We start from the raw sequence: 14,868 nt of genomic DNA on the forward strand, positions 1-14,868 counted from the left end.
TGTTATGATTCCAAGAGGAAGGCAGACATCCTTTGTACTGATCAACATTTTAAGCTGAATTACGTTGTTTAGTAAATGGTTAAGAAAAAGGACAGTAAAATTTGTAAGAAGTAAAATGATTGATATAACACAGGGGTAAAAGTAAAAATACAAACCATTATCTTCAGTTTAGAAACTGATAATGCTGTTCAAGAAAATAATGACATAGTTCAGTCTAAGGACCACAGAATTGGGTCCACTGTTTGTATTTTATGTCTGTATTTAGCTGCTGTCTCATATCAGACAAAAAGGTAGCACTGAAAACTATTTTAAGAAAAATTGCTCCTTGCCATGTAAATTCATGCTCACCAATGAGTACTCACAAATACTCCATTGGGGAAACTGAAATAATTAAGTAAACAATTTAAAAGCTGAAGTAGAAAGTGTTGATTGCTCTAGTTCTGCTCACCAGGCTGCTGAGAGACAGGACTCCTTGCCAGCATAACAACACATTTGGAAATTGTTGGAGTTCCCATTTCGTCCCTTGTAATAAGCTAGTAAGGTTGGAAGTGGTTAATAATGGAAAGACAATGAGTATTTGAACAGCTTCTATTACTAATCCAAGCATTGTCCCTACTCTGTGGGTATAGCAGAGGACTATAATCAGTATCTTGTACTGGTGCAAAACATATTATTTAATATATATTATTTAACACAATACCAACTTCATTGATCTGCTATGAAGCTATTACTTCTAATAACTTTTAAAACCAAATGCTTCATATCTCTGAATTTCTGGGTTTTATTTCCCTTTCTTTTTCTAATGTCTGACCTGGTGGTTGCTGAATAAAACAAACTGTCTTTTACTGTTCCTGGCACGGTGTTTACAGGAGTTACTGTATACCTGTGGCATTTGCATCTTTGCTTAATCAAACTGCAATACATAGATACATTCGGTCCTGAAAATGGTATACAATTTCCTCTTTCTCCCTCGCTTTCCCCTAATAGCAGGGAGGCACTAGAGGGTTGCGCAGGGATGTGTGTTACAGGCTGCCTGCAGGACCCTAGCGGACTAGGCTGTATTTAATGAGCGCGTCTTCACTGACAGATTCATTATTTGTGTTCGGTCGCTTCAAGTCAAAACTGATTAGTTACACTTACTGCAGCAAAGATTTAATGATTTTATTGTTTATCTTCAATTTATTTTGATTAACATCTCCGTTCTTTTCATTGCAAGTGCAATTAGGTGTAATATAACAGCGACTACTTTAATTTTGCTGAAATTAAGATGAATAAGTGACGGATTATGGCACTTTGTTTAACAAATAAATCATAGTTAAGAGGGCTGTATTAGTAATAAATGAAAAAACAGACAATCTAATTAAAATTCATGGAACTGATAGTTCAAGTTTCTAGAAATGTAATGAATTTTCATTTTAGAAATCAACTAGATTTAGGTGTAGTACTTATTTATTGACAATAAGATGACAGAAAGGCACATTATTTTGTAAATCATCTTAATTTCTTGTATTATGTTTGTAGAAGGAAGTACAAGCAATGAAATGGAGGTGCACGTTTAAATTTTTTTAGGAGCTAGGATTATTTTGTCAGGAAACACTGCAATTAAGGTATGGCTAAAAAAGAGACCGAGGGACTGAAATGAGGAAAAAACTCATTAGTTCAATTCTCACATGTCCAGACTTCAGCATTTTCTGCAACAGATGAATATTCTCCAAGTCCCAGCCACAATTTTCCTTTAAGTTCATAAGATTCCATTCACTGCCACACAGCAAAAGCCTCAAGACACGTACGATGGAAGAAAGAACTAACATGAAGAAAACTGAACTCAACAAACAGTGAGCAAATCAAGATTGCTCTATACAAGCATCCCCAAATCATGGGGCAAGTAACAGGGCAGCAATCCTGGAGCCAGCTTACTGTGGGGGTCGCATGGGCTTAACTTCTGATTGAGGAAAACCAAGAGGAAAACGAACCCTTCAGAATCAGAAACTTTATCCCTCTGATGTTTAAAAGACCTTGTATTTGACAGAACAGCTTTGAAGATAAAGACCGAAGCGCTCTCCCGCTACAGGCTGTTCAACACCCCACACTGCTATCTGCAATGCACTTCACTTCAGTTTCACAGAGTTCAGTCATATTAGAAAGGAGATAGGGGAGACATTTTTTAGTATATCGTGCTATATTTTTGATGCTGCTGTATCTTGACCAAGCTCTCTTTACGGAGCCTAGAAGAGCTCAGCTGCGTTGTACACATCTCCATCATCATTCCTTCCGACCACACTATGTCACACCAGCCAGTTGCTCTTGGCTGGCCAACACATAAATTTGTTAATAGAAATGTACACTGACATCCTTGATTACACAGATATCTCTAAACTAAGAGTTTGGCACTAAAGATGAGAGGGACAAGGAGGAACTTCTCCCTTTTTCTTAATGTGCAATATTCTTTTTTTTTTTTGTCTGTAGGAGGATTTTATTCTGGGGATTAGGCTTAGAGAGGACTAAGAGAGTAATATATGCTCTGCTAAGACATTAGTTGACTTTTTTCCCCCCTTTGTATGAGGCATGGGAGGGGGTGGCAAAGAGAGAAGAGAGAAAGAAACAGAGAATGCAATTCCTAAGATCAAAAAACCTGCAAGAGAGTACTTTCTTCCTAAATTTTTAAGCACTCTTCTTATATTACTGTTTCTCTCTTTAACTGTTTTAAAACATTTTTTCAGATATTCAGATGAAAGCCATTATTGAAGGAAGTATTTATTATGATTTAGTAGCAATTTTTTGTTTGGTTTTCTACCTTAGTTAGGACTTTATCACTATACGCTCCTTGAAATACAAGAATTTCAGTGGCAGTGCAAATTTGTTCCAGCTAAGGATCTGCTTCATAACTTTAAAAGGGACTTTAAAATCGTATTTTAACAAATGTCTGCAGAAAAAAAGATAATTGAAAAATAATTCCTGTCCTATGGGTGTAGTGGAAATAAATTACTGAAGCCAGTTTTACTAGTGTAAAATAAATAAAGGGAAGGAGCTGGTGGAGTGAGGAGCTTCTAAGGCCTACTTTCTTTCTTCCTGATTATATTGTTCAGATCTACTAATTACATTAAAACAGGTGGCTCTTCCTAAGTGTATAAAATCAAATAAATACATAAATCTGGGTACTTTTAACAAGGTGGTATACAAACTTACTTACAAGTGTTCCTGTGCGTCACAATCCCTTTTCTAATATAAGTTTTCAATATTTAATAAATTAATAGATGGTAGGCAAAGACAGAGCAAGAGGCAGATAGAGAAGAAATGATGCTAATGACCAAATGAACCTGTAAAAAGCAGCCCTGCTCTGACTGGAGCCCCAGTCATCAGCTGAGTGTCATGTCGGAGAGCCGGGAAGAGCTGGGGGAGGTTGTGGAGGGGTTGGCGAGCTGGAGACTGGCAGCATCATTGGTTTGAGCAGGCCGTGATTGATTTGTCACCAGAGGCCCATTTGACTGGGCGAAAAGCCCTTCTGATCTCAATCGCTCTCTGCCTCCTTCCCTCTGCTGTCCCTTTTTCCCTCCCTGCATTCGGACGCTGGCATAGCAGCTGGGCAAGGGGCTCAAGTTGGGGCTGACACAGAGCACAAGGGTTGAAGGTCACTGCTGCTGAAACTCTGTCGCGACTGACAAGAGAGATCCAGCTCATCATACTTTTCACTTTCTATTCTGCCTTTAGAACTCCAGAGGTTTACAAAGACCCAAATACACATCCACACAAATACACCAACACACCATTCCCCAAGCAGAGACACACCACCAAAGCCTCTCTCTCCTCTCTTTGCCTCTCTCTGTCTCCCTCTCGCACACACTCACGCACACACACACACACACACGCACTCGCTCTCTCTCCCCACCCCTTCCACCTTCCTGTTATCTGTGGCTGGGAGAAACCTCTAGATCTACAAATATTAATTACAAAGGACAACGAAAGGTAAGAAGGCGTCAATTATCCAAAGGTGTCGTGATGTTATTTCAAGTCAATTGCAAATGTGTGAGGGGGAAGATTTCGCCCCAGTGATTCCTGTCTGCTTGGCTGATGGGGACCGGAGCCGATTCCCTCCCAGAACTGCTGCAGCTATGCCTTAAACCACACACTTTCCAGCAGGAGCCATCAGCATGGGCCTTTCTGAATTCTGTCTTTATTTCATTCATTAAGGGCATTAGGCAAGTTGGAATTTGTATGAAAAGGATCCTATGGGAATACTGTCTCCAGGGTAGGTATTTTCATGACTTTCCACATCCTGGGGCTCTCTCTGTATCTCTTCTTTTTCTCTCTCTCTTCTGTTAGATGGAGCTTTAAAGGAGGCTGCCCTCATCTTCCAACTAATCTGGGGAAAGGAAATATTCTGAGCTGCATATATTGAGTGAAAAATTATTTTATTTCTTTTGTAAAGTGGCAGTTACTAAGAAATTGTGAGACCTTTCCTGCTTAATTTTGTTAATGGGCTTTGTTATTATCATTATTATTCCTAGCTGTTTTCAGGTTTTTCTCACACAAGAGTTTTTTAATTACAATTGCCTTCGTTATCCAAAAAGAATGAGATAGCAGACTGGACAACAGCAAAATAATATTAATCAAACAAAGGCAGACTTTAAATTAAACAGGCTGTTGTATTCCCATAAAAGCAGAACAATCTCAACACTCTAGCTCATTTCACTTGGCAAAGGAACATGGCATCAGTTTTTTAACTTTAAAATAGTTTAATGAACACGAATGGAGAAATAATTTTTCTGTGTATTTAGCCGTCTATAAAGAAGAGAGAATGCTTTAACTTTGATCGCCACAATTAGTTCCCTGGGTATCTAGAGGGGAACAGGGCAGCCCTGGGAGCCTCAGTTCTTTAGATACAAAAGCATTTAGATCGCTTTAGAGCAGTTAATCCTGAGACTGGCTAGGGTCCCTTTTGTTTTCTAACTCCATTGTGGGTTTTGTTCAGTTTTTTCTATTCGCATGATTGACTGCCCAATGGATGCTAATTATCCAAATGTCGCTTCTGTCCTTTGAGTGACTTTCTATGTATTATGGGCAACTGTCATGCATTCTGTCATTCTATATCATATTACATGTATTATCATATGAAAATGGTACTCTGCATAAAGGAAGGTGTCTGAACCAGCAGATGCTGCAGATATTTAGAGGACTTGCCTAATTTGAATGGATTTTCTATAGAAAAATTGGTCAGAAAGCATATAGGGGAGAGTCAGAAATTGAAAGTTTATCAGGTAATTATTTTTGTCCTTTTGCTGTTTACATGATAATGTACAAAGCATTAACTGTCTCTGCTTCTGAAATCTGCAGCCACCTTCCTCCTCCCGAACCAGGCAACCCGTCTGTATTTATTAGAGTATGACAGCTTAAGCTAATTAAACTGATATCTGTCTAAAATAATAAGCCCAGAAAGTTAGAATAAACATTATGATTATAAGCAGAAAAGGCAGCTATACAAATGTAACATCAATGTTATATTTTAATGATAATCTGAAATTCCTGTATGAAAAACATTGGATGTGGAAGTACAAACAATAATAAAGTTCTGCAAAGACATTTTTCACTGTAAATATTTTTTACTTAGATTTTTATCTCTTTACATGATATTAATAAGGCTGAGGGCTAACACAGCTGTGAACTTGCATATTTTTTATTTTATACATATGTGAACATATATTTAAAAGGATATCAAGGGAAAGATTTTTACTACAATTTTTTCACTAAAATAAACACACCTCAGTGTGATGTGCATGCCAACACTTAACAGGAATGCAAGATTTATAACGATAGGGCTTTTTAGATTTGCACTCTGGGGTCCATTGAATCCAGAGGCACATCCAGAGTTTCCTCTCCTAAAATGTTAGGATAGTTTTTTGTATTTGCCATTGATATGAAATACTGTGGATATATAATGTTGAAATTCATGAGCTTGAGCTTCATCAAATATATGTGCTGTAAGTTTCTGTTAATGGTAAAGCTAAATTATGGGAAATATGTACTTTATGAAACAACAAAAAGATACCATAGAAAGATTTGCTCTGCTGTATCAAGGTGCTTTGAAATTTTACAATGATCAAATACACATGATCAAGCTGTGCTTGTTAGGGTACGAGGGGCTCAAAACGGTCAATGATTATTGATCAGACTGTTAAGTATTTGTTCACAATTCTTTATATCCCAAAAGATTCAGGGAAATGAACAGTGAAAAATTGCATCAGAGTCCACCTTTGTTTGAGATTGATGTATCAAAATAGAGTATTCATTTGCCAAACCTATTGGAAAAAAATGTATAGTAAATTATGACATAAGGACTCCAAGTACAGAAATTAATAATTCCTTTTTTTAATTATCCTTGTAAAATTGTAAGTGCTAATTAAAAAATTTAAAGCGTCTTTGTACAACATGAATAGTGAATTAATTGATAAGAGCAGATTTACACAGCAAAACCAGATACAATCATATCTTACCAGCTGACCTTTACATTTTACCTTACATTTTGCACATGGCAAATTTTTTTAACTGGAGTTGCAATAACAGTGATGTAAGAGAATCCATGCGGTGAAAATGGAAATTTCTGGTACTGTAACAAACCAGAAAATCTTACTGAGGTGCAGTTACTATCTTTTGGTAATTGAATAAATATTACTCCTTATGAGTAGTTCCAATTAAGTGTTGAGGGGTTTTATTATCATATCATTTGGCAAAAGTCCCAAATTATTTGAATAATAATTCTTTCTTGTTTCCTGAGATTTCTACAGTGTCTATTTCTACAAGTCCATCATATATATTATTTATTATTTTAAAATTAGCTATAAAGTTTGTTCCATAATTCAAAATATAACACATGTTGAAAGACAGTGCTAATGTATAATTCTTGCAAAATCATGAGGCATACTTTATTTGATTTCATTATGCTGTACATTACATAAATTCACAAGATCTTTCCTGAACACAGAAATCTCATAAGATAAACTTACTACACATTAAAGAAAACTACTGAACACAAAGAATTATTTCTGCAGATATTTGCCTCTAAGAAATGATAACATATGTCTGTGTCTGAATCTACAAATAGATAGATGGATACACACACATATGTTCATTCACACACACACATAGCCTCATACAGTCATATATCTTATACATATTTATATAAACAAATTTACATACTGCATCTTTTGTAAATCTTAAAACCAGCAATAGTATTTTATGTCTCATTTTCAGATGTTAATTCCCTTAAAATTACTTAATATTTTTCCAAATTAAAATTACATTGAAAATAATTAGCCACACTTCTTATACTTACATAAAAAGTTTTTAAAGTATAAAATTGGCAAAATGTCACTGATTGGTTGGAAATGCCCTTTCACCTTATTGTGTCTGACCTGCCACTTAATTAATCTGTTCTTGTCTGAGAGCAGACAATGTTAAAGATAAGCAGCACAGTGAGCAAAGTCTACAGCACTTTGAAAGTTGAAAATACATTCCGCTTTTTTTTATAAAATAATTTTACTTAACTATACGATTTCATCATTTCAAAATGCATCTTATCTGATTTCTTCTTATTGCAAATATTTACATATAAGATTCCCTGCATCTGCTTCTCCATTTCTAGCTTTATCTATTCTAATTGCCCAGGTTAGTACTGTAAAGTTTGCATCTGGTTTCCATACCTGCTTTCTGTGTTTTGAAATCATTTTTCAGAGACATGCGGTGGGCATTCAGGTAGTGCAGACAAGGGTGTATAGTGACAAAATATTGACTGGATTTGGTATTCACTTATGAGGGATGACGTTAGTGCCACAAAAATCCCTGTGATGTACAGGGAATAGTTAATTAATTAAAGGACCTGCTAATTGCTACTTGAGGTACTGTGCAGAGATGATGAAGAGTGCTTGGTACGAGGTTAGGTTCTCAGTTTTGAGTGAACATTTTCATTTAAAAGATTTCTTTAAAGTACATCCTAATTTTTTTAATGTTTTTTCAGGTTACTGTATCTAGTTCAGACTCAAGTGTTCAATTGAGCTTCAATTAATTATAATATATAGCCAGGGTTCTTTAGCTGGGATAGATTGATGGAGAAGCTTTGTTTCATTTGGTGCAGGTGGCACTGTTTAATAAGCACAGGAGAGAGTGAATAATGTAGTGTTTGCAAAGAGAAATAAATGCAAAATAGAGAGGTGCAATTAGATCAGCTCAGAGAAATAAAGGATAAATATTAAATGGTCAGGTATCTTGCAAATATCAAATAAAATAGTAATAAGTATCTCATTGAAAACTGCCATTTTAATTTATGAATATCTAAAAGTGCTGCTTTAAAATAAATGTAGTGAGCAAGTCTTCTGCCTTCATAATGCAGGCACATTTCAATATCTGGAAAATACCAGACTTCTCATTTTCAAACTCTCCACATTATTTTTCTAATACTGAAGTATAAATAGGATTCTGAATTTAAAATACAAACACAAGGACTTAACAAATTTTTTTCTAAATTGTATTCGAAAATACCTTAACCTTTGGCATTCTTTTCTTTAATTGGAACTATGTTACATTTGAGAAAAATTACCCCATGGAAGATTAATCTGTGAAAACTTGTAAATTATTATCAATAATTTACTAGCAAATGAGGGGCTGTATGCTTCTCATGCATGCACTAAAGGTAAAATAAAGTTGCAGATTACTGAAAAAAATAACAAAACTGTAGATATAAAAGTAAAGCCCTTGAGAATTAAAATCTTCATGTAATTGCACACAAAAAATAAAAATAAGTATATACTCCTGAAAATAACAAATAAGAAAAAAAGGAGAAATGTTATTTGACTTTAAAAAAAAAAAGTATCTGGTAGCTAAGAGGATAGTCCTGTAAGCTACTTAACAAAAGAATGTGAATGTATTAGGCATTTCAGCAACACTTCTGCATCTAAAAATTTCAGCTGTAGACAGATTTTCCACAGACGATTCCCCCCTACTGCTAACCTCTTAAATATACCTATAAAATACAAAATGTTCCCAATCACCTCCAATAAAGGAAGCTTCCTTACATTAAATGCATCTAATATTTGTGTTAGAAATCTGAAGTGCTTTCTGATGTGGTTAAATTCACAAAGAAATGTGGTTGTAGAACAGAAAGGAATGTATTGGGCACATCACTCTGAATATTTGCAGATGGATACAGAGCTGTGGAAGTTTACTTACAAAATATGGAATTAATCATATTCTCAGCCTCTGATTATTCGGAAGAGGCAATGCTATTGGACTCTTTCTCTACAAACCTTATTTTTGTTATGCAGCCGTGTTTACCAAATCCATGATATACCCAATCAGAGCAGCCTCCCAAACCTCCAGGATTGGTTGATATTGAACTTGTAAAATGTTTATGAGTGAGTGTTTGCCTGGTAATGTAGCCCTGGGTGCCCTGCTGTCAGCATGGAATTACTGATACTATTACACACAGAAGGGGTTTGGAGGGCAGAGAGAAGGGGAGCTGGGTAGCCACAGGGAACTTTCTTATCTGAACTCTTAAGGTGCATTTAGACAAAAGAGTTTTCACCAAAAAAATAACTTCCCCACTTAATTAACAAAAAAATAAAATCTGTCCATTTACACTAAAAATGTGTTCCTACAAAGAATCTTATTACACTTATTTGAGCCGTAACTCTAGAGCAAAAAGATTAGTCTGTAGTAAATAGATTAAAACAATATTAAGAACCAGCTACACTACTAGATGCAAAATGAGACATTTTTGCAATCTGTGCCATATTCTGTGCAGGAAATTTACTGAATTACTAGTAATTACCACTTCATACTTTGTAAAAATTATTCTGTTTATGCACAAGTCAGGCAATCAGATCTAAACACATCACCAAAAATCTATATTCCCCAAAATGAAACTCCCAAGCTATCTTAAATATACAGCTACTGACCTTCAGAATCGTATTTTCTTTACCAATTCACTGTAATAAAAATGAACGTTTTTTCATCAGTTTGGGAAACTGTGACAAACACCTTAAAACACATGTCAAATGCCAACTTTACTTCATTTTTCTCCTCAGGGAATAGATACATCTGGAATCATAATCACAGATAAAAACCTTGACAAAATTGCATGAGCCCAGCCCTTCTCTCCAACACCTACCTTTTCATAACATTTAATACAATATTAATATCGGTTACTAAAAAGGCTTCCAACCTTTACATTTCTGACATAACATGTTCAAACCCATATTTCACACTTCTTGTTCTGTTTTAAGTTCAGTGGATTTAACAGGACTCTGGAGAGAAGATCATGTGGTTGAAGATTTCCCTCCCTCTTTGACACCCGTAGAGGCAGTTTTGGAATTGTTTAAATAGCTGTGGCTATATAAACTGAAATATGTAAGATCATGGGCATCTTATTTCTCTCACACATCTGCAGATAAATGCTTGTATTTTTATCAGAAATCTATTTGCTTGTACTACTGACAAACAATTTCAATACAACATCTGGGCAAACCATTCTGAATATTTTCCTTTTAAACTGTATTATTTATCTTTCCTGCATATTCCTGGTTTACCAGACAAATACAATTAGCTAATATTATATAATAATTTTATCTGGTCTTTTTTGTCTATGATTGACAGTTTTTCAAATCAAAATAAAACACATTCGTAGTCGATCATCTTCTTGAAAGTGCGCTACCGTTTTAAGCTCAGTTTGCTTCTGAGACAGCTAGAGACCTTACTCAATCAGGGGTAAATGGTGAAATTATAGACCCAACAGATTCTATACTCACCCCAAAATGCTTGGCTTAGGTAATATTTAATAGCTGATTCCTGGACTGGTATTTTTACCCCATGCTTTTATAAAAGATTCATCAGCTGGTATTGCAAAGAAATGGAATTTGAGAACTTCGCAAATTTTCATTTATTATTGTGTTTGTAATTAATACCGTGCTGGAAGTACCTCAGGCAGCTTACTGTATGGCTTTGTTCGTGTCAGAATGGTGATAGCAGCCTCTTTTTGTTACATTTTTAACAGCTTTGAAAGACATTTTTTTAAACAGCAAATGTACTAGACAGCTTTAAAGCAAAGGACATTAAATAGGTTGCCAATTATTCATTCAGCAGCTCTATGTGCGTCAAAAAAATGCATACCACCAAATTTTCCTGAGACAAACCACTTAAATTTCCTGTGAGTCATACACCATTTTTGCACTAACTGGTTAAGGATAGCAATCATTTAGAAAAAGAAACAGCTATAAAATGTTTCTTGCCCTGGAATACTGAAAAAAAAAATCTTAAAAAACATGTTCATTTACAGTTAGGGGACACCATTTGTGTCAAGAAATGTCCTATTTTTAAACTGAATAGTGTTTCTTAGTAAGATTATTTCATTATTCTCTTTCACTTTAAAATGACCAAGTGTCTAACTCGGTATGTAAGAAGTGCAAAAAGTGATGTATAAATGGAGTAATAATTTCCCTGAATCGTTTCAAGTCAGTCTATAGAGCAACTGACTCTGAAGCACGCTAGTCTGTCTGCGGCAGCTCCGGGAGATGAAGAGCTGAGCTGAGCTCCACTTGCTGACAAGAAGCAAACTGTCTCACATTTTAGGAGAACAACATCATTGCCTATAAAAATGAAGAAGAGACAAAATAAATAAAACCAGTTAATGTTGTAGTTAACTTGCAAATCAAGTAAATCTGTTGGTACAGTATTTTAGAAATAAACGATAACAGCATCACACCAAACACACATTTCTGAACATATAAGCGTTCTGATTTTGATTTAATGGTATATCAGCGTCAACTATTGCTTCCTTTGCTGGTACACACTTCCTGATGCCTACTGTGAAGGGTGCCCATATTTACAACTGAGTAAGATGATTAATTACACCTTGTCAATCACGGTGCATGAAGACATAACACCACAGCAGACAATGAAGAAGATGCCTGAAGCTACAATTACATTTTAATTCATAGTTTATTGTATGTTCCCATATATTGCAGCCTAATAACCGTAGGGGCATCGAAAACATATGAGATATCAATCACTCTGCCCCCTGGTCTTTCATGTTTATATTATTCCACAGCCTTTAAATTACCATAAGTAGTTACTTATTTTCTAAGCTTTCTTCTCTCTTACCTTTTGCTTCCATTTATCTTTTATTCTTAGTACCTTTATCCAACAGCTATAAGTATTTGATGGAAGTTTGTAGCTCACTTAAAATCTGTAACAGACAACCTGAAACCCAGCAATTAGCAAAGACAGCTTAGACTTGTGTTCCTTTGTTGAAGGAGGCGTTGAATCTTTTGTTCTGATTTAGTCACGGTAGCTGGGTGGAAGCTGGTACCTCATTATGTGGTTGGTCTGTTTGTCTGGTAGGTAGCAGATGGTACTGGAGATGACGTTACCAAGAGAGGCAGGGTAGAGAAACTCAAGACCTGTGATTTGTTCACCTGTCACCTATAACAAAATACAGGTTAAAAGACTTTATTATTAGCTGCACCATTTTTTTAATGAAAAAAACCCTCTCATTTCAAATGAGTCCGCATTTGATTCTAAAGATTACTTTGCTATAGCAATTTTTCTGTTGCTCATTATTCAAGAATATCCTGGATTTTATTCTGAACAATGTAAATGTCACTCATGTGTCAGTGTGTACATTAGCAGCTTTGTGTTTACATTCTGTTACTCTCCTTGTGTTTTGGTAGCAAGGGTTGGATGTCTTCTTGTGTTTGTATATCCATTAAGAAGATAATCAGAGATAGCCTGTGAACTGGAGGTCATGCCATACCTTTTTAACGTGCTATTGGTATTATTGGTTCCAACCAGTTAGGCAATACTGTTACATAAAATATTGTATTTTAATTCCATTAAATGTATAAAATCTTTTGGATAATTAGCAATGTCAGACAGAGTGTATGAATCCGTGACCTTTCTTAACTGCAAAATGTATGAAATCAGTTATGTGATAGAGAATTAAACAGGTATTAAAACATCTAAGGATAGTACGGTATGCAGCTGTAGATAAGGAAATACACAGCAAATTGCTGAAGTACAGCACAACACAATGCAATGGTGTTCCAACATGGTGTACGTAGTGTCTGGTGAGCAATATTCCACATCGCTCTTATTGGAGGCAAATCTCCCGTCACAGACAGTATTTGAAATGTCTTGGAATTTAACGCAGGAAGGGAAACATTTTATCAAGCTAAATACTATACAGCTCCACTAACTCTATTGCAGAAATCTAATCAGAATTAAAACATGAACTTCTATTGTTTCCAAGGTCTGATTTTAGGACAGTCTTTGGATAGTTCCCAGAGATGCCAAATCAGCTTGCATTCTGTATGGTTTCTTCAGGGGTCTTGTGGCTATTTCATATGCATTTCTACAAGAGGCACTTTGTTCTCCTCTGTGACATGCAAATGTATTTAACTACTCACAGCAATCCCAACAGAAAGATGATAAAAAGCCTAAATTATTTTAAGAATGGAACACATAAACCCAGCAAACTTTGACTATAAACAGAGTAATTACAATTTTAGCAAAGATAGTATTAACTGCATTACACCTGTAAGAGGCAAATTGCCATATCAGAAAGCAACACCTAATAGTAATACGCTAAGTGATGTAATAATTTACAGTCATGGATTAGGCAGCGAGTCTCGTGATCTCAGATGTGCATTCAGATTTACTTTCCATCGTGCTACCTTTTCTAATATAATTAGAAGTGTGATATTTGACATCTTTAATACTATTTAGTCCTTCCTTACTACCCACCTTCTGGGTAAATATTTAGACACCATGAACAGTGTCCCTGGGTATCTTTTTCTTTTCTGGAGCCTTCCTGAAGCTTCTCCTCAAGTTCGGAGACCTTCCTGGCCTGGTTTTCTTGGTGTCTACTTGGAACTAAGAGCAGAGAGAGACCTTGCTCAGCTGAAGGCTTTGCCAACCGCAGCGACACAAATGATTGTGTTCTAACGGTGAATATTTTTCACAATGCGTGTCATTGGCTGCATTCAATCAGTAATAAATGTTGGGGTATCGTGATCTGCGCGTGTAAACAAACTTTTGACCCTCTCCTTCCCCGCGCTGGAGGCATTCTCCCCGACAGCCTCTTTGCTGCTGCGGGGCCAGGCACGTCACCCACTGTCACTGGACGGCAAACGCAAACCCCCGAGCGGGCCCTGCTCCCGCTCCGGCCTTCAGCGGCCGCCTCGGGCCCTCCCGTGGCCAGGGAGCCCGGGAGGAGGCCGAGGCCCGGGGCGGGGCCGGGCCGGGCCGTGCTGCGCGGCCGCGGTGCGGTGCGGTGCGGTGCGGTGCGGTGCGGTGCGGTGCGGTGCGGTGCGAGCGGCCCCGCGCCCCTCCGCGCCTGCCGGCCCCGAGCACATGCCGGCGGGCCCGGGCGCGGCGGCAGCCAATGGCGGCGGGGCAGGACATGATGTCAGAGGGGCTGTAGAAAAGGCGCGGAGCCTCGCGCGGCGGCCGGGCTGCAGACGCGCCGTGCGCAGGCACTGGGGCGGGCGGCGGCTCCGGCTCAGCCGTGCGCTCCCCCCCCCCCCCCCGCCCCGACCCCCCCCGAGCAGCCGCCCCGGGCCCCGCCGCTTTGAGGAGAGAGGGGGGCCGCCGAGTGCCCGTCCCATCTGGTGCCCATCCAACTCTTCCTCCTTCCCCTTGGCTTTTTCTTTTCCCAATGAGCTCCAGCGGGCTGGGGGAGGAGCGGGGAAGGAGCAAACTTTGCCCCTGAGCCGCCGCCGCTGCCAGCCCTCCGGACTGTGAGTGCGTACGGTGGGCACCCGCCCCGTCCTCCTGGCAGCGCTAGCCTGCTCTCCGCCTGCTGCAGCCTCCCTCGCCCTTGCTTTC

Source organism: Rissa tridactyla, chromosome 14 (assembly GCF_028500815.1).
Source record: "Rissa tridactyla isolate bRisTri1 chromosome 14, bRisTri1.patW.cur.20221130, whole genome shotgun sequence".
NCBI classification, from domain to species: Eukaryota; Metazoa; Chordata; class Aves; order Charadriiformes; family Laridae; genus Rissa; species Rissa tridactyla.